Raw genomic sequence first — 23,060 nt, 5'->3', positions numbered from 1 at the left:
GTCGTCTTGAAATATTTCAATTTAATTTAAGTTTTTGTCTATTCTGAAAGCGAGAAAGATATATATGATTGCAACAACATATCAAGATACGCAGCGAATGAGAAATGTTTCTCACTTTACGGCGTATGTAATAAATAGTGGAAGTTTAGATACGAGAAAATTTATTTCTCGTTCCTGGTTGTCGGTAGGATTACATCACCTACCGGGACGGATTCCGCACGGGCTCTGGTCGTCTTTAAAACTTAAGAAAGTCAGTTAATTGCCGTATGTTAAATATATCATCCGATTATATATTAATTTATCTCGTACACGTTTTTACTGCCTCAAAAATTCTATATTATCGTAATTTATAATATTTGACATTGCCGTCTATATACATGTATCATATTTATTTATTTTTTTGCAAAATGCTGTAAAACAGAACAAATAAGCTAGTCCATGACCATGAGTCAACGTGTAAAACGAATCTAAGAGTACATCCACAATCTTAAATTGTTTGTTATTTTCTATCTACAGTGGCGTAAAGGAAAATCCCCTTTGTCCATCGCAATGTCAGAGATGTCAAAATGCACAGATACGTACGTAAACATACAAGTAAGAGTTTTGTCTTTCAGTTTCCCTCCGTGAGCAGACAACCCCCACGTTAAGTATACCTGTCAGGTACCCGTCTGTTTATCGACCCATGACGTCAGGGGTATCATTAATCTGTCGCTACCTTTTAAAACTATGCGTCATTGCGTGATTTAATTTTTGTACGTGGCCGTGTTTTTGATTTTTTTCTTTTAGGTGTAAGTAATCATTCAGGTTAAAACAAAAATATTATTTTCTTTAAGTAAAAGGGAAATCATCCCAACTTGAAAACATCGTCACCCAAATAAGTTTAAATATCACTATATAAGATATACATTGTATACTATATACGATTTATGTATTTCAAATAATTTGTGTTCTTATTTGTTGATTAATATTCGAAATCGATTACGATGAGAGAGAGAGAGAGAGAGAGAGAGAGAGTTCATGATTTCAGTACGCTAGTTTGGAATTTAAATTCATGATTCAAAAGAAAAATAATCCCCTTGAAAGATAAAAGGTAATACAAAACAGGGCCTAATTAAGCTATTGTTTGAGGTTCGTGTTAGATATTGATTATGATGAGAGTTCTAAATGTGACGGGGATAATGCTTGATGTTTAACAATACCAAGATTTTCTTTTTTAAAGTAAAAGTCTGCAAATGGAAGATTTACATATATTTACTTCTTCAATGGCCAGAATAGTTTTCTAATGTCAAAGACATGGTTTTTTTTAATTTACGTGTATATTTTCAAAGTATTTTGTAAGTCTGAGTCGAATCAAGATGTTCAGCAATGAGACGTTTTCCTAAACTCTCTGCGACTTTAATTCCGATTTTTTTTCAAAATTATACCAAACAAACATGGAATGAAATAAAGATTTTTACAAATTGATTGTACATGCATATCAAAGATAAGGGGAAACGAGTGTAAATGAATTACAATTTTGATATACTAATAAGTTACAAGAAGTATTTGAACGAATTTTGATAAAACTTGGTACAATGTATATAGGGTTGATAAAAGCATTCTGTATATTTTTATATAACTTAATATTTTGTGAATCCAGCAGGTGGCGTTGTATTATGAAAACTCGTGGGAAAAGTAGGTAATTATCATACACTGTAGAATTTTTTTCAACCAATAGGCTACCGCGATAGTACCTGGTACTTTGGAAAAGAATAAAATCGTTTAAAGAACTCACATTGATCTCAACAAAATCGATTCCATACGATGAAAATGATATTGACAACATGCATGAACATGTAAACAGGGACCATTTTGCTGTTTTGATATATTCTAAAACGTCTAATTGATTTAGTGGGGTTTATTGCTCCAAACAAAAATAGGCTTTTGAAACTTGAAGATCATTCCGATAATTCACTGAACCTATCCTGTTTTTTCCGTTATCATGCATGGTGCAACCTGGAAGGACACAAAGCATTCTGGCTTTCATCAGAGTAATCTACTATCTTTTCGGAGATGCTAACTTCAATTTTGAAATCCATTCTGCTGTTGACACCGAAGACGATACTGGACCATTCAACAAGACCTACTTGACCATTCAATAACACCATACTGGACCATTCAACAAAACCATACTGGACCATTCAACGAAACCATACTGGACTATTCAACAAAACCATACTGGAACATACAACAAGACGATACTGAACAAATCAATAAGACGATACTGGACCATTCAACAAGACGATAATGGACCATTCAACAAGACGATACTGGACCATTCAACAAGACAGTACTGGACCATTCAACAAAACCATACTGGACCATTCAACAAAACCATACTGGAGCATTCAACAAGACAGTGCTGGAACATTCAACAAGACCATACTGAACAAATCAACAAGTCAATACTGGACCATTCAAAAAGACCATACTGGACCATTCAGCAAGACGATATTTGACCTTTCAACAAAACGATACTTGACCATTCAACAAGACTTTCACAAGATTTAGGAGTCAAATTCTAAATCCTCATAGGTCTACGGCACACAGAGACCCCCTGTACAATGCAGCCTGTAAAAATGCACGTCTAAGAATGCAACATTTTAGCCCAATGTTAGCCAATATTAGGAACACAGTCTTCATTTTTGAACTAGGTTTTCCATCTTTAAAAGTTGGTCAACAGAGCTCTTCGTGGTATAAAAACGTTTCAAGTAGCATTTTGGGATATGAATCCTAAGGTTTGGTAGCGTTATGATTCAGAGAAGCATGAAAAAGAACTAGTTGTCATTGACAGAGATCAACGCATTTGGCACAAAGAATGCTTCAATGAGAGATTGCAATGTACGAGTATATGGTGGACATGATCGAACAACAGACCTAAATGCAATGCATTTGAACAATTTGTGCATCAATCTGACACTGAAAATCATGAACCGATAATAATGATGGCGGGCAGACTATTTTTTTTTTTGCCTTGTGAATACATATTGTGTCGTGTGAACTTGCTATGATTTATGATTGCCGATCAATTTTCCCTTTATCAATGTAATTTTTGTAGAGATGTTTGACATTTAATTTTTACATGCACGCAACATACAAAGTCAAATCTAATACAGAGACGTTTTTTGTTCGGTGTCGATATTTTCTTGTATTGAATAATTGTAAGTCTCTTCACTTAACTCCCATGACAAGAATATAAACTAGAAGAAGATGCAAGTAATGACGACGCCTTATAAATTCAGTGGCTATACATTTGTGTTCGTTATTAATACTGCATCTATAGGCACGTTTCCGCTCAGAATAGCACTGAACTTGTAATGTTTTTGTATTGACGACACGCTGTAAGCGATATTTATATTTGATACCTAATACCTAAAATCGTCTTTTTGTTATATAAATACAGTAAGGTTATGTGGGGCAGATGGCTGGATTTTTTTAGGATTTGGAGAACAATTTCCTCGATAAGGATGTATTTAGTTGTAATATACATGTATATTTAATCATATATATATATATTGATATACAGGAAAAGCCATTTATTAAATTGACATATTTGAGAAGAATCAAGGAAATATAACGAGCGCGTAGTATAAATAATCATTTGTACTTTGCACAATGCTTTAAAAATTTAAGTGTTTAAATTATTACAGTCAGTGCTCGTGTGAATCATTTCCAGTGATATATTGTGATATGACCAAAATTAAATGATATTCATTTTAAACACTTTAAACGTTGCCATTTCATAACTAATAATAATAATACGGATTGAAGTTACAAAAAGCTTTAGCATGCTTAACATAAACATTGTACGTTGTTAAGGTATTCCACGACCGAACATTTATTACTAACAGTACCTACATGTATACATACGTGAATGCTCCAACAGATTAAATAGATGAAAGCGGAATTTAAAATCAAATGATTTTCAAAAATGTTTACGTTATTTAATTATGAACATTGTACTTGAAGACTGTCTCTAATCGTACAGCCAATGAGTGATGTACTTTTAACTCTGAATATTTTGTCGCTAAATTAAACAGTCGTGGATGCACATCCCCGGCTCGTAAAGACGAAGCCGCTCAATCAAATAATTTGCTTTGTATGATATTGAATCTTTAATTATGAACTGCTAGGTAAGGCATGTATCAAATTGACGGACGTTCACTTCATCCCTGCTCAAAGGCCGGCCATTCTACCCTCTCCACTAACAACACACCTTGTCTATTTTGTTATACGTGTACATAATGCTGTAAAAGTGCAAATTTTCTCTTGGTGGTATTTGAACATCTAGAATTATTCGATTATCCGTTCTTTGGCTCAATGGAAGCTAATCATGAATTGCTAATCCTTCTATACCACCTGAAATATAGTGTCAATAAGAAGTAGTGACTGTCTTACTGTCACCAATTTATTTCTTACCCACGTGTTTCTTCATAATGTATTAAAGTGCATAACATACACAGAAGTATTTTGCTCTAACAAGGTATTATAAACTGTTTGCAGTCGCAGTTTCTTTTTTATCGATCATATTAGGTAAGTGATGCATTTTCTTTTATTGATACATTTTCCACGAAATCAGGTTTGTGTGAAAGAAGAATAATGAACATTTTTTTTTATTTGTTGCTAATCAGATACACTGAACTGTCACATGTTTCAAGTTTTTATTCGACAGATGCTGGGAAAAACTATAATCGACACTCATCATCGCTTTTCGGATTAAATTGCATAATGTATGTATATTTGTTTAAGTTTTTTTTAATTTGAATGTTACAAAAGTAGTTTCACCATGGTGCGCAGTTTTTGGAATACTCGATAATGTCATTGATTTCTGTGTAAAATATCTCTATCTTTCATTTTCCATCAGAACTCACAAATGCACTATCTAAAAAGTTAAAAGCAAAATTAAATGTTTGCAAAGGACTATATAAAATAAATGTTTTGGGATATTGATTTATATCGAATTTTCGTGGCATTGATGTTAACGTGTATCAAATTCGAACAATTATCATAGTAAAAATAAAAGATATTTTAATTTCATGAATTTTATGGACTTTATGTCTGCAGTGTTAGTATGACAGAATGCCATGAAATATAATAAGATAATATTTCTCTTGAGCTGCATTGTATATATCTCATAGATGTACTCTTAGACATAGTTAAACTATTCGATTTCCTATTGAAATGAAATGTTTCACCATAATTTGAGACATTTTAAACCATTAAGGATTTCTTCCCGAGAAAATGATTTTAAGTGGTCATCTACATTTACAAAAGAAACAGAACACCAGAAAAAAGATTAGAGGGATAAGACAAATTTTTAAAAGAGGTCATTCAAAATAATATAACATAATTATTCCTAATGTTTCGATAATTATATTTGTAATTTACTTACAGAAAAATTAGACCATAAAGGTTCATCATATTAAGGTTGAATACCCTAAAGTTGAATTCTGAAGGTCCTCTAAAATCGATCTAAGTTAATATGGAGAAATAAAAGTGGGTACCTATCCAACAATATCTGTAGAAAACGAATATTGTTACGTAGACTTAAAGGAATTCTTGTTTTTTTCTACGTTCTTTTTTTTCTTTTTCTAAATATCTTGCTATTCAAACCTTTTGATGAATTTAAGACAACATTGCAGTGCGTTTTATTTGTTTCCATAATAAAAGAGAGGAGCATAATATAGAGTTGTAGAAATTGTGAATGGCACTGTCATTGGCTGAAATACCTTAAACACGAACGAAAATTCGATGATGTACTGAACTGTAAGATGACAAGAAATTCAACTTCAAAATGTGTCTGCACAAATCAATTTACATATGCTGCTTAACAATATAGAATACTACTTGTACAATATCGACCTATGTTGAAAACTAAAGTGGTGCACGAAAAAGGCAATCAACCTAAAGGGTCCATGCATCACTTTTGTGTAAAGTATTTGTACTCGTTTGTTATAAAAAAAATGTTTATTACAATACGTCACCAATTTTTACACAAACATTCGCTCCTTTAAAGAGCACCATGTGCATGTGAATCTACTTCTATTTCTTTGAGCAATTTAAAATAATACGAGCGATAAGCGCCAATTTGCAATGTTCGGTCTTGCATAAATTTCACGTTCAGGGCCAACTTTAGACCCAAAGATTGATCCCGTCCTTGACTAGTAGAGACTCGGTCTAATTGTAACATTTACATGTACTTAATGGCCGTTATATTACTGATCAAATAGCTACATGTACATGTCTGAAAATGTTCGAAATCGTAAAGTTAGCGGGGCTCCTACTCCTAGTGCATATCTGTTTGATTTTCAGTCGCAATTATTATTGCTGAATGCGTAAATTCAAGGTTTGATATTTGTGTTTGTAAGTCCCAAAAGAAGTTAGGCCTATAAAAAAAAATTGTGTGTTTAGCGTAACACTGATGAAAAAATTAGGTTAGGTAGGTAGAGATTTTTTTTAATTTTATCATATTTTTTGTGCATGAATCCCAAGAATGTTTGTTTGTGTCATATTTAAAAAATTATGGGTTTTTAATAGAAATAATATAAAAATCACAATCGGATAAAAACAGACATCTAAAAATGATAGGATTGGGGCATTTTGGTAGGTTAGGTCGGGTTACCCTAAACACACAAGTTTTTTTTAGACCTTATGTTCTTAGACTCGCAAATCAAATACAAATAAAACATCGATACATGGTTACTAAAGAGCACTAATGAATCATTATGCATTGTATAATGCGTCTATGCTTATTGATTTAGACGGTTCTACAAAGTGTGGTTCCTGTAATGATAAAGAAATACATGTATTTATATATTCTCTATTTATCTGTTAAACATAATATATTTCTAGGTATTAAGTGGCGTGTTAAAAAAATCAGTCTGGAGAGAAAAGGTGTTAGACTGATGAAAAATTTTCATCGAGTAAATCGAAGTCTTTTCTTCTCATGTCACATTCAATCTATCTTGGTTTATGTAATTTTGTTGTGTCATTGGTGTAACATTGATAACTCGCATGTCTATGTACTATATATATAAGTCTTCTTGTATGGTAGATGTCACATATGGGCGAGAATCGACCGCCCAAAAGATTTTTACTATATTTTTTTTCACATGAAAAGATATGACTTCCGGGTCAATAAACTAAGTTATATTTTGCATGAAGTTGATATTGTTATGTTGCATGCTGACGTTTACATATTGTATATTAGTATAAGATCGTAAAATGTAACTTGTATCAAGCATGCAAAATTGCACCACCATATATTTTGTTCTCAACGAGGAGAACCAAAGTCTATCCGCAAAGAGTTTTGCGACTTTTAATTTATTAATTACATGCATGTAGTTCTAGTCAAGACAATCCAGTTGTGAAATTTCTATTATAATAATCAATACATTTTCCTTAGAAAAATTTAATGGTTTTTTTCTTGTATTTTCCCCCTTTCTTTTGTAGTCTTTCTTCATATATCTTACACATGCCTCCGTAACGCTACTGCCATGCGAGGACGACAGACGGTTTTCACGTGTTTCACCACATTCAGTCACGATTCTTTAAATGAAGAAAGGCTTTACTGTAACATGTGTTTGTATATGTTTTCCAATTATATCTACTTTTTAAAGAAATATACTTTATTTGTAATGTTAAAATACAGCTTTTATTATTATTGTGCATCTAGTTTTGCATGTCATAAATGAAGATACTTTTTATCTGTTTATAGATATATAATATTATTAATTTGTACAAGATATGTGTCTACGACCTCAATGGAAACGTCCTAACTTAACTTTGAAATTTCATATCGTCTGTTTCGCCCTTTCACAAGCGACAAATAAATATATAAAGAGTGAGATGAAACGTCTAATTGTAATTACATTGTTAGGGAAGTTAAATGAACATATATATATTGAGTGAACACGACGTTTAGACTATTGCTTAAAATCCCCATGGTGACATTATATATTGGTGTCCCCTGCTGGAATGTGGCATCGGTCTTTCAATGAAAAAAAATAAGTCATTACAAAACTGTGTATAATGATTTATATTTTGTCGTGTTGGTTGATACTGTAGGTAATCTAAAGGATGTTAGTGATATATTTGTATTCCTTGTTGGCATGCAAATGGAAAAAAAATTATCAGGGAAAATTGCAACACTGTGCTAAATGGTATCCTTGAAATTATAGTGCAGCTTATAACAGTTGAACGTTTAAAATTCAGTGTGCTTATATTTTACCCTCTCAATTCATAATATTATCTTTTGATCTTTGATATACTTCATTTAATTTTCGGATTAGAGTTTATATAACCCCGTTATCTTTCAGAGAGAACAAAATCTGATCAACTTATTAACGATCGGCTTGATCGAGATTTAAAAGAAAGTTCTAGAGAACTTAACAGGACATGACGAACGAAGTGTTGCAACCTTCAACTTCAAACCATTCACTAATGGATTAAACCGTTCCTGATAAGCAATATCCCAAAGTAAAACAACTAAGATATCGTTATTTTTCTATTGAAGTGATCTATTGTGATATTGATACACCTTTACTGTTCAGAAAACATATACATACACTTAGTATGATACCCTACTGTTATTAATTGAAGCGAATAAATCCTGTTTATATTGGGGAAGTCGAACACCTCAAGAATGTCATGTAAAACGGGTCAATCAAAATCTGAAAATAACAACTGAAAGGAGAGACCCCAAAAGGTCATTTATCGAACATTTCATGTGTAAAGCAACAGCGACCTATATATATATATATATACTTTCTCTAGCTTATTTTGAATCATATTTAAATATTATCACAACCTCCAGATCATGGGACATGATATTCACAATCAAAAGGATTGCATATTCCAATAGATATATAGCAAAGCTCTTAAAAATACTGTAGTTTCATTAATATTCAAGGGCATCAATTTTCGTGGATAAAGTGAAAATCACAGTTTCAAGGATACGTAAATTCGTGGCCAATGACCCTATCAATACAAAATGTTAATAAAAATTGCACTTCAATGAACATTAAATTTCGTGGATCAACCAAACAACGAAATCCAGGAAAATTGATGAAACCACAGTATCTGTTTTGTTTTTCATGTCAAATTTTACAAATGAGTTGTCAAAAAACTGTTTCAATGAATGTCATAAGAGCAAAATGAATCTACTTTAATCATTACAAATTTCTTCAAAATCTGACCCAAAAAACCCATTAAAAAACGGTTTTAAAAGAAGTCTTGTTTTCAATGAAATACATGAGGGGGATGGCATATTTTTGGCACGTGATTGTAAATGAGAAATAAGCGATATTTTTGGGGAACAAGGCATGGATATTATATCCCAGCTAAAAGCAATATTTATGAAAATCGTTAAAAAAAAAGACGCCAAACATCTATATAGTATCAGGTCTTTCCAACAATCTGTGTAATAAGCCATCCAAAACATTTCCAAATGATGGGTCTTGTATTAGGACTACTTTATAACAGATATCGTCTGACTGCGTCATTTCATTAAACGGTGATTATAACAAATAGTTATTATTGAAACATTGCACCGTGGTTTCCCTCCATCATTTATCTCTAATGCAATATTATTAGTACTATGGCCTGACAGCGGATCTAGCGCGACTTTTAATTGGTATAATATCTGACATGTCACGACCCGATACAATGATTGAATTCACATACAGGAAACAAATGTCTAATGGGATAAATGAATCTCTCTCTCTCTCTCTCTCTCTCTCTCTCTCTCAACGCAAAAGTAAAAACATGTACATAAGCAATAATTTTTAAAGTTTAGATTAAAATGAATGATTTCTCAATATTGGTTTTATAAGAATAATATTTATTGTGAATTTCATTCCTTTACATGTTTCGTGTCAGGCTCCAATCGGGACCGATTTTAAATGCGATGTCCGACGTAGATAAACATTTCCCCATGCTGTGCGAGGTCCCAGTGGTCCCATCCCCTATCAAGGCAGGAGACCCTCTAGGGTTACCAATTTTTCTCTAAGAAAATTCCGTATGTATCCCGAGGGAAACTTTACTTATGCGATCAATTAAATCGAACAAAAGATTTACCTACTTAAATATTGTGATCTTTGTGAATGAAAATTACAGATGCGGAATTGTATGAAGCTATAACAAAAGCATCATTCGGATTACATTTACGGTTAAATTTGCATAATTGTCTTTTAAAATTACGATTGTATCACAATTTGACACTAATCAGTCACTCATAAAAACCTGAGACTAAACAAAGATTCATATTCGTGAAGCAATAGCGATACAGAGCCCGGCAGGGGACAAATAAGACAACATCAGTAAACCTACTGTCGTCTTGATTAGTGTTCACTGTTTAGCCATCATTCTAGAAATTGCAAATCAAGGTAATATACCCAGAAATTGGTTGGAGACCACATCAGATTTTATTTGTTTACATTCATTACGATAACGTCTGACTCATTAGAATATATTTTAAACTGCGGTGTAAATGTCATTTCATTAAAACTGAAGTAGTTTCTGAGTTTTTTTATTTTTATTTTTCATGTTACTTGCATTTTACAATGTTTTGATGTATATCATGTTTCGGGGAACGATTTCAATCATCAATCCGTGCCAATATGTATAAAACCAAAACAGTGGGTGCGTTCATAGTTTTACCATTGGTGTCAACTTTTAATACACCGTTTGTGCAATTAGATGACAATGGTACCAATTGTACATGTAGCAATAAACCCTGAACAGTTTTGGCATACAAATGCTATTGATTTTACCAATGTTACCAATGGGAGTCCAATGGAAATGTTGGTAATATTGATTACGGTTTTGTATAAACATGTCATACAACAAACATCTTTTTACAGCATTAATAAAACAACAACATGTTTATCATAAATTGCACCCAGATCATCATAGTCAAAGGGAAAACCGCATTCTGAAAACCGGGATCCAATGTATTCTTTTTTGCCGCCATGTCTTACCAATACTTTCCACAATCAAGTCTAGATAGTCTGCGGAAAAAAATGTCATGTAAATTTTGAATTTACTGGATGGGTGTAAATACAAAATTTCCAACATGACAACTTTTAAATTTTGTATTTACACCCACCCAGTAAATTCAAAATTTACAACATAACAAAAATATACCGTTGGTAAAAAACATTGGTACCAATGACATGCCAATGGTCAGTGTAGTTAATTTTACCAGCAGCAACTTTTGACTACCAACGGCAGAACTATGAACGCGTCCAATGATTTACCTTCTAGACGAAAATAGCTATAGGTGTTTGAGGTAGTTCACTGCACAGTGCAACATGCAAAAAATACAAACAATCTTGTCACCACTTTAGAATGCATGAACTACCAATCAATTTGTAAACTATCTTTAAGATCTTTTTTTACCACTCAGAATATTGATCGTGCATAAAAGTGTATAGATAAAGTATTCCTATTTGTGGAAACAAATATTTGCATGTTGTAATAATTTTTACTGATAAACAGCAATGTCTGTCTTAATGTTATCCCATTGCATACTGTTGCCCTTTCATGTCTTTTTTAAAATGTGTTACACATAGTCACAAATTATTTCGATACTTTTAGATGATTCTTCTTACGATTAAAAACTACTTATTATGATATTGAGAAAAAATTGTATATGAAAAAACCCGAAATACATATCATTAATACGCTAAAGTGTAAAGGCTATTTAAAGTTTATGAAAAGATGTATGTGGAAAAAAACCGCAATACATCATAAAAATTTCTTCACATATTTGAAAAACTAATATTATATTGAATTTGTTATATATGAGTGCGGCGTGATGTAATCAGAACTTTCGTTCCCCTAAATTGAATGTGAAAGCAGTGTCACACGATGGCAGCAGAGTCTATTATGGGTAAATATAGCATAAATTATTTACATCGATTAAAGAGGTTTGCTTGTATATAAGATTTTTATTTTTTACGCTATCAATAAATAGCGATGAAGGTCGCTTACTATTTTGTATTCATCACTTATCTTTATAACGTGTATTTGCAAGTTAAGATGACAACATACTAGTAGGTCTATTTGTTCTTTTTTAAATTTTGAATCTGTATTACATTATTTGATCGACTTTGAGAAACTAATGAATAAAAGGTGAAATGCGCGTTTTCTTAGCTATTTACCGCGACCATCTCTAATTTGTAATCATTATCTAAACAAAAAAAAAAACCCTTTATATATACTCATATCTATTACTTTCTAGACAAAATAAGTCTGTTAAACATGATGATGCTTGTTTCTGTAAATTTATCATTAGAAATTATATAAAAGAGGCCACTTGCACAACCTTGAAACGTGACATTGAAGAAGTTTAATATGTGGACCGAGTGTTATATAGTGAAACCCAATAAAGTACACAAGATTTCCAAAGATATCAACGAAGAAATCGATAATCAAATATTTGATTTTAAAACGAAGCTTGAAAGAGAAAACAGTCTCATAGTGAATTCAAACAGATTATTGAGGACTGGTTTCATACCTTTTATGTGACATCTCTGCACTTACATGCACATGCATGTAGACATCGCGTTCATTGTACATACGTATGTGTACTAAGAGATCTATTTTTTGATTGATTGACGTTTCGCAAAGAAAAATTATTACAGACACGAACGGCTTTACATGGTGGCATATTTCTGCCCCTACAAGCGAGATAAATTATGTCCACATGCAAGATAATTATGTATATATGCAAGAAATTTATGTCTAGATCAACATGCAAGTTATACATTTTTTTAAAGAGAATCTGATTTTTCATATAGGTAAAATTATTTACTTACGCCCGTATCTGAGATCACAGATGCTAGATGCAGCCTGATTATGACAAAATGGACTTATTTATGTTGACATGCGACTTAACTTTGTGAGCATACATGTTAATTATGTTATCATACAAGAAATTTTGGTCAACCTGCGAGAGAAATATGTTAGCATGGAAGAAATTTATGTCAACATGCTAGATAATTATGTTGACATGCAACGTATTTATGTCAACATGCGAGTTGATTATGTTAACGTGCAAGATATATGATATTGTCAACATTAGAGATAATTCTGGTTACATTCAAGTTATTTATAGCAAAGTGCGAGTTAACTTGCATGTTCTTGCATGTTAACATAATTAACTCGCGTGTTGACATAAATAAGTCGTATGTCGACATAAAAAATCACATATCAACATAATTAACTCGCATATCCATATAAATACCTTGCATGTTGACATGCTAAGTCGAATGTTGACATAATATTCTAGTATGTCAACATACATGTAAATGATAAGTCGCATGTTTTGATAATTATGTTGCATCTTGCATCGTTGGTGTCAGATATCGGCTTTAGTAAGTGAGTTATCCAAATAAAAATCACAATCTCAAAAAAGATTTGAAACTTGCAGATTGACATAATTTTCTTGCATACTGACATAATTTATCTTGCATGTAGGGGGCAAAAATATACCACCATAGCTTCTTAATCCGTGATCTTTGCAAACTTAAAGTCATCATATTACATTTCTTCCCTTGGGGGTACCATTCCGAAAAAAAATTCGTTTTATGTTATTATCTATGGTGCCATACCTCTGCCCCCTGTGTGCAAGTTATTTTTCTATTAATTATGTCGACATTCAAGATAAATATGTTGACACGCATGATAAATATGTTGACATGCAAGATAGGTATGTCAACAGGCAACATAACTTTGTTGACATGCAAGAAAACTGCAATCAAATAAGAATTATATAAAATCTTTTAAAAATATTGCCTATACGTGACATCAAAGATGCTAGAAGCTCCCTATCTATGTCGACATGCAACTTATTTATGTTAACATGGGACTTCTTTATGTCGACATGCAACATTTTTATGTCAACATGGACCTTAGTTATGTTTACATGCAAGATAAATATGTTAACATGTAAAATATTTATGTCGACATGCAACTTGGTTATGTTGACATACAACTTATAAGTTGCATGTCAACATATTTATCTCGCATGTAAACATAGCTTAGTTGCATGTCATCATATTTATCTCGCATGTCAACATTAGTTAGTTGCATGTTGACATAAATAAGTTGCATGTCGACATCAAGAAGTTGCATGTTGACATAGATAAGTTGTATGTCAGCATATTTATCTTGCATGTTGACATAAATAAGTTGCATGTCGACATAAATAGATGGCATCTAGCATATTGGATGTCACATTTGGGCGATATTTGAGATTTTTTGAGATTTTTTATATTTCATATTTTATTTCAATTTTCTTGCATTATGTTGACATAATTATCTTGCATGTCAACATATTTATCTTGCATGTCAACATATTTATCTTGCATGTCGATATATTTTATAGAAAAATAACTTGCGCACAAGGGGCAGAGGTATGCCACCATATTTATCAGTGTTTGTTACTTTGAATCTGAGACGGCAATCTAGTCATTTAAACTTTATGAACAGCAAATCAAAAAGTACAGGAAAGTTATTATACTTAATCTCGATCTATCCTGACTTCATCGAAATATGTCCACAATATGTACATTTTTTTTTAACTTTTTAAATTCTGTTGCCCCCCCCCCCCCCCAAAAAAAATAATTTTTTTTTCGAATCAATGATCTATTGTTCTTATTGTCTGTTACAAATGCAGGAGTTATGTCAAAATTAGTATCAAAATATTATACATTTAACTTGAAAAAAGTGAAAAGTTGTACTGCATACCGATGACTTTTCTGAAATTACGGGTAGTGTTAATCACTGTGGTTCTATAAATATTCGTTGAATACCAGTTTTCGTGGATTTTAATGTCTTTAAAGCTGTCATTTTTGTTTACATCCACGAAAATTATTGCCCATGGATATCAATGTAACCAGAGTATTTGGATATTTATAATCTAAGGGTTGTCACGGCCAATGGTTTACATGAACTTGTATGCATGTAGATATTTTGCGTGCATCGCATATGTTTATACATGTACTTATGTTTAATGCTGATGAGCTTATTGCTCAAAGTTGAAATAAATAATAAATAATAATAATATTTATATGGTAAATATAATTTTTGAATACAAAATGTGTCTATCACGCAAAACAGTACTAGGTACCCATTTCTTAGTAGGAGCCTCTCTATTCAGCGAATTTATGCCCGACAGCGCATCCTCCTCCTGAAAGAAAGAATAAAATAATTATCCCCCCCCCTAAGTGTATATATATATATATATATATATATATATATATATATATATATATATATATATATATATATATATATATATATATATATAAGTTTCTTAAAATAAAAAAAAAACATAACAAGTGAACATTTTCGACGCAATCATATCAAAAAAGAGTTTTACATTTGGTGGCCAGGGGTATATCACGTGTTTGGCTCAACTATACAATTTTTTATCCAGTCTGTTCATCCCTTTATGAATATTCTATTGTACTGCCTATGTGTCCAGATTTTAATATATTTTTGACATAAGGAATACGATTACAAAATAAATGGCGTACTTTAATTGCAGGGATTAACTAAAATCAATCAATCTCTTCGCTTTGCTATTATCGGCCTGCTTGTTCTGAACCTTAATTTGCATTTTAAATATTATTCTTTGCATTTTGCATATTCCATTTAGGGTGTTTTTTAAAAGCTGTATGGATAGCATACAATGTAAATTTATAACACAATAGTGCAACATGTGTTAATGCCGGGACCGATATCTATTTGCTATGTATTGACAAATATTGGATAGCAAAATCTGGTTAACCCGTGAAGGAAAAGCCTTGCAAGAAGAAGTACACATCCTTCAAAAATATTTAATGACACCATTTGGGAATTCTTAAGCAAGGCCGTGTCGGATCTTTATGAATTTTTTTCACTTCTGTCATAAATTTATCATGTCAAGGTTATCAAAAGCAATGAATATTTTACCCATTAGAATGGATGGGTAATTGAATCGGACTATCCATCAACAGAAGGAGATAAATGGTCTGTTAAAATGGGAAAAGTCACGCTCAATATCAGAGCTTTTCAGTGTTTCAGAAAGTATTAAGAATAAAGATATTTCACCTAGAAATGCATCCACAAAACATTTTCTATTAATCCACCCTGAAATGTTTGAGCAATTACAGAGAACAAAGTGAATTCAGTTATGGTTTTCATGGTGGATAAATTCTATCCCAGAGTCATGTTCCTTAAAAACTTTTGAACTTTTCTAATAATGTATTTTTTTTTTCAATTTCGTTTCGTCCTTTCTGGGGAATCCTACGCTGTGTGACTTTAATTTCCAATTAAGTGTATTTCCATAGATCCAGTTTTGTAGTCTTATTAAATCTTTTGTCATCTCTAATCCTCTCTTCTCCAAAGGAATAATCAATCACAACCTCTGATCTAAATGAAATTTTAGATTTTTTTTCTCTCAAATTATACATATTTTTACTTTACTTATGGTAATAAGTTTCAAAAGAAGGATTTTTTCGCTGGCGTTTTGTTAAAAAAAATCCTTTACTGTAAATTTTCCGCCGCCCGGGTGAACACCATTCTGATCGTGGTATCAGGACCGACTGTTGAATTCCTCCTCTCTCATGTATTGCGATTTAATAACATGTTACCATGAAATGAAAAATCATCTGATATTCGGCGATGAAAAGAATAAATTGATCTTTCTAAACATAAAAATACATGTACAACTCGCTTATTTGAACTCTATCCTGACAATTAAAAAACCTTGTGTATGTCGGCATAGAAAGTACGCCCCATATTTTAAAGCCGTACTTACATGTACGTACACTTATACACGCGCAATACACACTGTATTTACTATCTATAGATGTTTCAATGGGAAATTAAAACTGGTTGATTTTATGTTAAGTGGATAAAACTATTTTAAAATGTTCAGAAATAGTTGGTATAATACGTAATCTTGTTTTCCCTGTACTTGTTTTATTATTTTCGTTGCAAACAGGAAGAGAACAGATTTATTCGTGATACTAGTAGTGCTTGATATAGAAAATATTACACTTCCCTATGCGTAGGTTGCTGTAAACCACTGGCATATCTATACTTCGTCATAAACTACTGGCAAACTTGTTCGCAGCGTCTAACACGACCATTTGAATCAGTGTTTACCATCTTTAACAAATTTTAACTCAAAATACAATGAGAATAAATGTTGATCTCGCTAACCTCGCGAATTTATATCGTATGCGAATTAAAGCTGCTTTACAGTTTTTCGAGACTCCTCTTATAATTCCATTAGTATCTCGTGTGATTGTGGATCAAAATCGCCGTCATTTTTCTTTATTTGCCTGGATTATTAATCTTTTTTTTTTTAAATTTTTAAATAGTGTTGCACAAGTTCAAACTATCTGAGTCTGGAATAAATTGAAATTTTGTAGTTTAAACACATCATCATTTAAAATAAAGCGAGAAAACGACTCAAATTGTCCGGCTAAATAAAACAAAATTCAATTACTATGTTATAACTATAATAGAACACAAACTTTATTACCATGCAAGAAAATTAGGTACAAAAATCCTACGAATGGTTAACGGGTATCATTATCTGACATTGTTTGAAATAAGCACACATTTTATCTAAAACTCTGGAAGTGTTGAATTATTTAGGAATCTGTAATTACAAGTCTCTTTCATTTAGAACTATTGTTTTAGGCATTATACAAAAATGTAAATGCCAGACTTAATCTTTTTTTTAATACAGAATTGAATCTTGTCACACAACAGAAAGACACTATGCTCCGCTTTCGATACAATATTTTATTATCTCTGTTCTTCTAGGTATTGTTGAATGAACAAGGGACAAGTTGCTCACGACAAAGTACTGAAGTTTAATTTTAAAGTATCTTTAGAATTTTTTTTTCTAACATGTATGTTTGGGGTTGCGGATAGAGTTAAGAGTATATTATTGTATTAACTAAAAATTGATAATCCAAAATACGCCCCCCCCCCCAAAAAAAAAACCCCATTATATAGATAAATTCTTCATAAAGAACCCTGCCTCAGTTCTAACATGTAATATCCTTTATGGTTCATGTAGATTTTTGTATATTAAATTAACATTGATATAAGGACCAAGCTTTCAAGAATTTGTGGCTACATGTATATTCTTATGTATTTAATATCTATCATCATCTTTGTATCTTGAAAATATTCAAGTTAATTGCATATAGTGATGAAATGCAGTCTGTTTCCTGTTACGGTTTTATTATTAAATAACACGATTCTAAACATGACATTCTATGATATTTTGCCAAAATAAAATGTGATGGCATCAAATAAAAAATAAAATAAAAATCAAAATTCACACTCAATCTCCACAGTACGAAGGGAAATTTTCCGAACAGAAGAAGTCATATTAAAATCGACTGACAACACAAGTTTTGTATGAGTATATAGGGTTCGCATTACCTCTGTCCACCTTTGTTTTAAGCACTAACATTTATTGACGAGGACGACGAGAATGGTGATGATAGAGAAGGAGGAAGAACGATGCATCTAACTTTGGTCAAAAGAGAGATAACTCATATTTAAAAGCATACACGCTTATGAAATTTGTACCGTAAAACTTTGCGGATGTTACTTACGTAAAAGTGAGTACCTTACGTGAACATCGATGACTAAGTGAGAATTCTCTAGACCTGTTTATGAATGTACATGACCTCGGATCTTTAAACAATCTTTTTGTTTATGTTGTAATACATATTCCATATCGAACGATTCGTGTTCGTATGAATCATAGTTGCAAATATCTTTGCCGACGTTGTCTCTTACAAAGGCATTAAATGCCATCAGATTTATTTCAATTGCGCGCAAGAATTGTCAAAAGATTTACCAACACCAGACAAAAAAAAGTGATGACATGATTAAACAACACAAAGGGAGAGTTTATATGTAACTCAAAAAATGGTGTGCACTTTAAAATAAAAAGTCCGGTAATTGCTTTATTCAGACATCTACTATCAGTCACATACATGTGTAGAACACGTGAAAATATGAACAAGGTAATGCTATGCAACTACGTTTGGTATATTGAAACAAACTTTCCAGTTCATTATCAGCTAGATGTGATATGTTGCGACCCATGTCAATGTCGACATGAATTGTCTTTTATCACTAACTAAAGAAGCCTGTAGTCAAAAGTGATATTTTAGTTGATCTTCCAAAGTTGTGTAATGGAAAATTGTTTTCACCATGTTTGGTAATCTAATGCAGATATTTTTACTATAACCCCATTTTACATGTATTCTCTCTTTACTTAATGATAGTTTATGACCAAAACTATCATGTTTCAAAGTTTAAGGCAGAGCTCATGCGCGGATCTAGAGGGGGGGTCGGGGGGTCCCGACCCCCCCCCCCCCCCCCCTGGAAAATGAAAATTTATTAAATTTACATAGTAAAATTATCGCGGAAATATGCCTCGGACCCCCCCTGGCAAACACAATTATCCTTCGGACCCCCTCTGGAAAAATTTTCTGGATCCGCGCATGGAGCTGGTGGTTATTTTGTTGACCATGGCACCCAGCCTCCCTAAACATTGTATGAACCATGTACCAGATATTAAAATTTTGCATTTGAGTGATGTTTTATCCCGTTTTGAGCCTCGATGTTGTTTGTATTACTAGTATCCTGCAAGTAGCCCCATTGATCCGGGCATACTAGTTGCTATATAAAGGGTGTAAATTACGTCTGGGGTACCGCACTTTTTCCAGGTACTAAGTGTGGCTCAGTTAGACAGGCTCATTGAGGAGTAGATTTTGAGTTCCTGGTAACTGAATCTCCAATCGAGTTTCCCCCGGGGGTTTTCAGTTTAGCACTATGTGGCGATAGAGTTTTATCGACGGTCGTGGAGGACTTCCCGAGGCCTAGCGAGTCGACGTGACGTCTGAAGCATGGTGCTTTGAGGACTGGAAGTCCATAGACGTTGTGACATTGGGGCAGTACAATGGTCGGGGCAACAGCGTACATTACGAATGATGACGCACCCAGTGGGCATTAGGGATGTCGAAAATTACCGTTGACCCGAGGGCGGATTCCACCGGGGATACCGATTCCCGGGAAACATTAAGAGGCTGTCCAAGCAAACATCAGGCGAATATATAAGAGAACGTCGCACATCGATTTTCACGAATATTTTGTTTTTCCTCTGAAATAGTTTCTTTGTATTCTCTTTTAACCCACAATAATGATGATTTGCTTGAAAAAATAATTTAAGTGGTTATTCGGACGGGAAAATATATATTTCATTCTCTTATATAAATCATTGAAACCATGTACCAAACTGTGAGCTTTAAAATCCAATACATTGTTATTGGTGAGGGTTTGTATTTTTTATAAATGAGAAAAATATTTTGACTTTTTATTGATAAAATAAAATGAGTGGGAAACGCTTGCGTTGAAAAACTGTAGACAAGTATATTTTGGTAATGTTTGATAATTTCAGTTACCTCCCTTGCCAAATGAATATTTGGAGGCTTAAAAACTTAAGAAAAAAATAAAAGCAATAAATTTTCAACTATAAATAATTCATATAAAATCAGCTTAATTGTTTATGATAGACATAATTTTTTTTAACGCTGAAATATATTTTAAAAAAATATTCAGTGCGGGTATATTTTCAAAACCAGTGTAAACAAAGATGGCCGCCGCTAACGTCTGTGCACAGCATGCTGCCAGAGTTGATTGTTTTTCGGTGTTTTGGTGATGTTGTCTCGATCTCAAATACCATTGGAAGTTAAATCAGGTCGCAAATAATAGTAAGCATCCCGAACCTTTTATTGAAACTGAGATAAATTACTGTTACCAGACGAATTTCAACAAGTCAGCCAACAAATTATGCAGCTATGGGTACATTTATGTACACATCCACTCCTCAAAGAAAAAAGCAAGAGGTGTTCACCCGATGACGACAGAGGAATGTTATTTCTTGACAAATGGGTAGTTCCAGAGGGGTCAGGTAAATAATATGCATTGAGAGAGAGAGAAAGAGCATTCTTACATTTATATTATTTAATATCAGATGTTTACTTGCACATTTAATTTGTATTAATTGCATTCACATTCCATGAATAAATCTTTGTAAAAAGAAAGTACAACAATAATCATAGAGTGTTTCATGTGGTTAATATTTGGAAAATATCCTACAAATTATTTAGATAGGAGTGTGTTGAGATTTGGAGTACTCTTTTTTTCCTTTGATAGGTCAATTTAGTCTTCAATCTTCATCATTCTCTTTAATTTTCGTAATTGAAAAATATTGCTTTGTTAAAAATTGAAAAAAAAATGTTATGAAATGACGAGTTCTTATAACATACACAGCAGAAAATATGGGGTGGGTTTTTTTTTGTTAGCACAGCAATATTATTTAACACAGCAGCTATTGACTTGGAAATCGGTCAGAGTACATATCTGACATGTGACAAGAAATGTAAATAAACAATTTCACACAACAGCATGATATTAGTTTTGCAAATGATAATCAGAATATAAAATGGAATCTCTGTATGTGTTCCACAATATTTATTATCAATTTTAAGATCTTAACACTTGAAGGTACATGAATTTGTTTTATTATGTGTTTCTCTATTTTTTTTTTTTAGAGAAGTGCAAATGAAATATTCTTCTGGAAAATACTGTCCTTCTATATTTAAACTTGGATAAAACATAGAAAAAACCCTACAAGATTGCTGAAAGAAAAAAAACCCATCAAGTTGCTTGGCATGATGGATCTAGATGACTTTTACAGCATCTAATATCATGGGTAAAAATGATATTCCTGCATATGAAACAGTGAAAGTGCGCCGAATAAGAAAGAAGATCAAGAAGGGGGTTCAGGAATTATGTGAAGGAGTAATTTGAAAGGATATATTTAGATGGCAGAGAAACTAAATAGATTTGCAAGTCATTATATAAATGGCCATATTCATTTAAAATAACCAATGTTTTCCTAAGGAGTGGTTGAATTTCCAGAAGATATCTCTTGGAATTTGTTTTTCTCAATTTAATCATCTGCACATTTTTCTTCAATGAATAAAGGATGCAAACAAGACTAAAATAAGATGCTTTGAAGTTTGTCAGATTGACCACATACATGTATGAGAGAGAGAGAGAGAGAGAGAGAGAGAGAGAGAGAGAGAGAGAGAGAATGAGAATGAACTTGTCTTCATGCATCATGCACTGTATGTACATGTCATCATTTAGCATTTTAATGCTCAATAAATTGTTAAATTGTTATCTTGCATGAGTTTATTCTCTGTTTATTTATTCCAAATTGCTACTGCACACTTCCTTAGATAACTAATATAATTTTAATGTTATTATTAGTTTGATATCTTCATCTATTATGGTTGTTTGTCATACTATGAAAGTAACTTATACTAGCCTAGTTAATTTGTATGTTAAGAAATTTCAATATCTTGAGTAAATAACTAAATATAATTAAATATATTAATTAGTACTACAGTATCCAGTGTGAACATGCAAATACATGTACTGACATCACTTAGCATTAGCAATATTATAAAATAACACTGTCCAAGTAAATTGTCCAAACATAGCATTGATACATGTAAATGAAATGTATTCTTTCCTTCTTATGCACTGCTTATTTATTCAAATATGTACAACATGCTTGAAAGTTAGTCAGCTGAGTAATTTAGAAATACATTTTTAAAAAGAGGAAAATACAGTTTGAAAGAGGCACACTGATTCTTATATGACCATGGATTTGATTTGGGAATAGGGTTTAAAAGGGGGGGGGGGGGTGTGTTTCAAAGCATACTGTCCCATGTATATTTTAGCTGCTCATAATACATGGATTATAAAATGGGGGGGGGGGGGTTGTGATGTCTGACTTTTCTGCTAGATTCATTGTGGACTTAGTCTGAGTAAATAATTATTGTGTACCAGTCTGTTTATGTTAATTTTTACCCAAAAGTTAAACACCTGCCTAGAATTTCCAAATACTACCCGAC

At 32.4% G+C, this 23,060-nt stretch overlaps 1 long non-coding RNA gene across 1 annotated transcript; it reads left to right on the top strand.

The window, feature by feature from the left end:
- The first annotated feature begins 4,461 nt into the window (after positions 1–4,461).
- LOC128179716 (uncharacterized) lies at positions 4,462–7,631 on the top strand. The gene is made up of 3 exons (XR_008243124.1): positions 4,462–4,572; positions 4,712–4,769; positions 7,492–7,631. It is a non-coding gene; the product is annotated as an uncharacterized LOC128179716 (long non-coding RNA).
- Positions 7,632–23,060: the final 15,429 nt, after the last annotated feature.

The sequence above is a fragment of the Crassostrea angulata genome, chromosome 4, assembly GCF_025612915.1.
Source record: "Crassostrea angulata isolate pt1a10 chromosome 4, ASM2561291v2, whole genome shotgun sequence".
NCBI classification, from domain to species: Eukaryota; Metazoa; Mollusca; class Bivalvia; order Ostreida; family Ostreidae; genus Magallana; species Magallana angulata.
The sequence above is the reverse complement of the archived record's forward strand: the minus strand, read 5'-3'. Positions and strand labels throughout refer to the sequence as shown.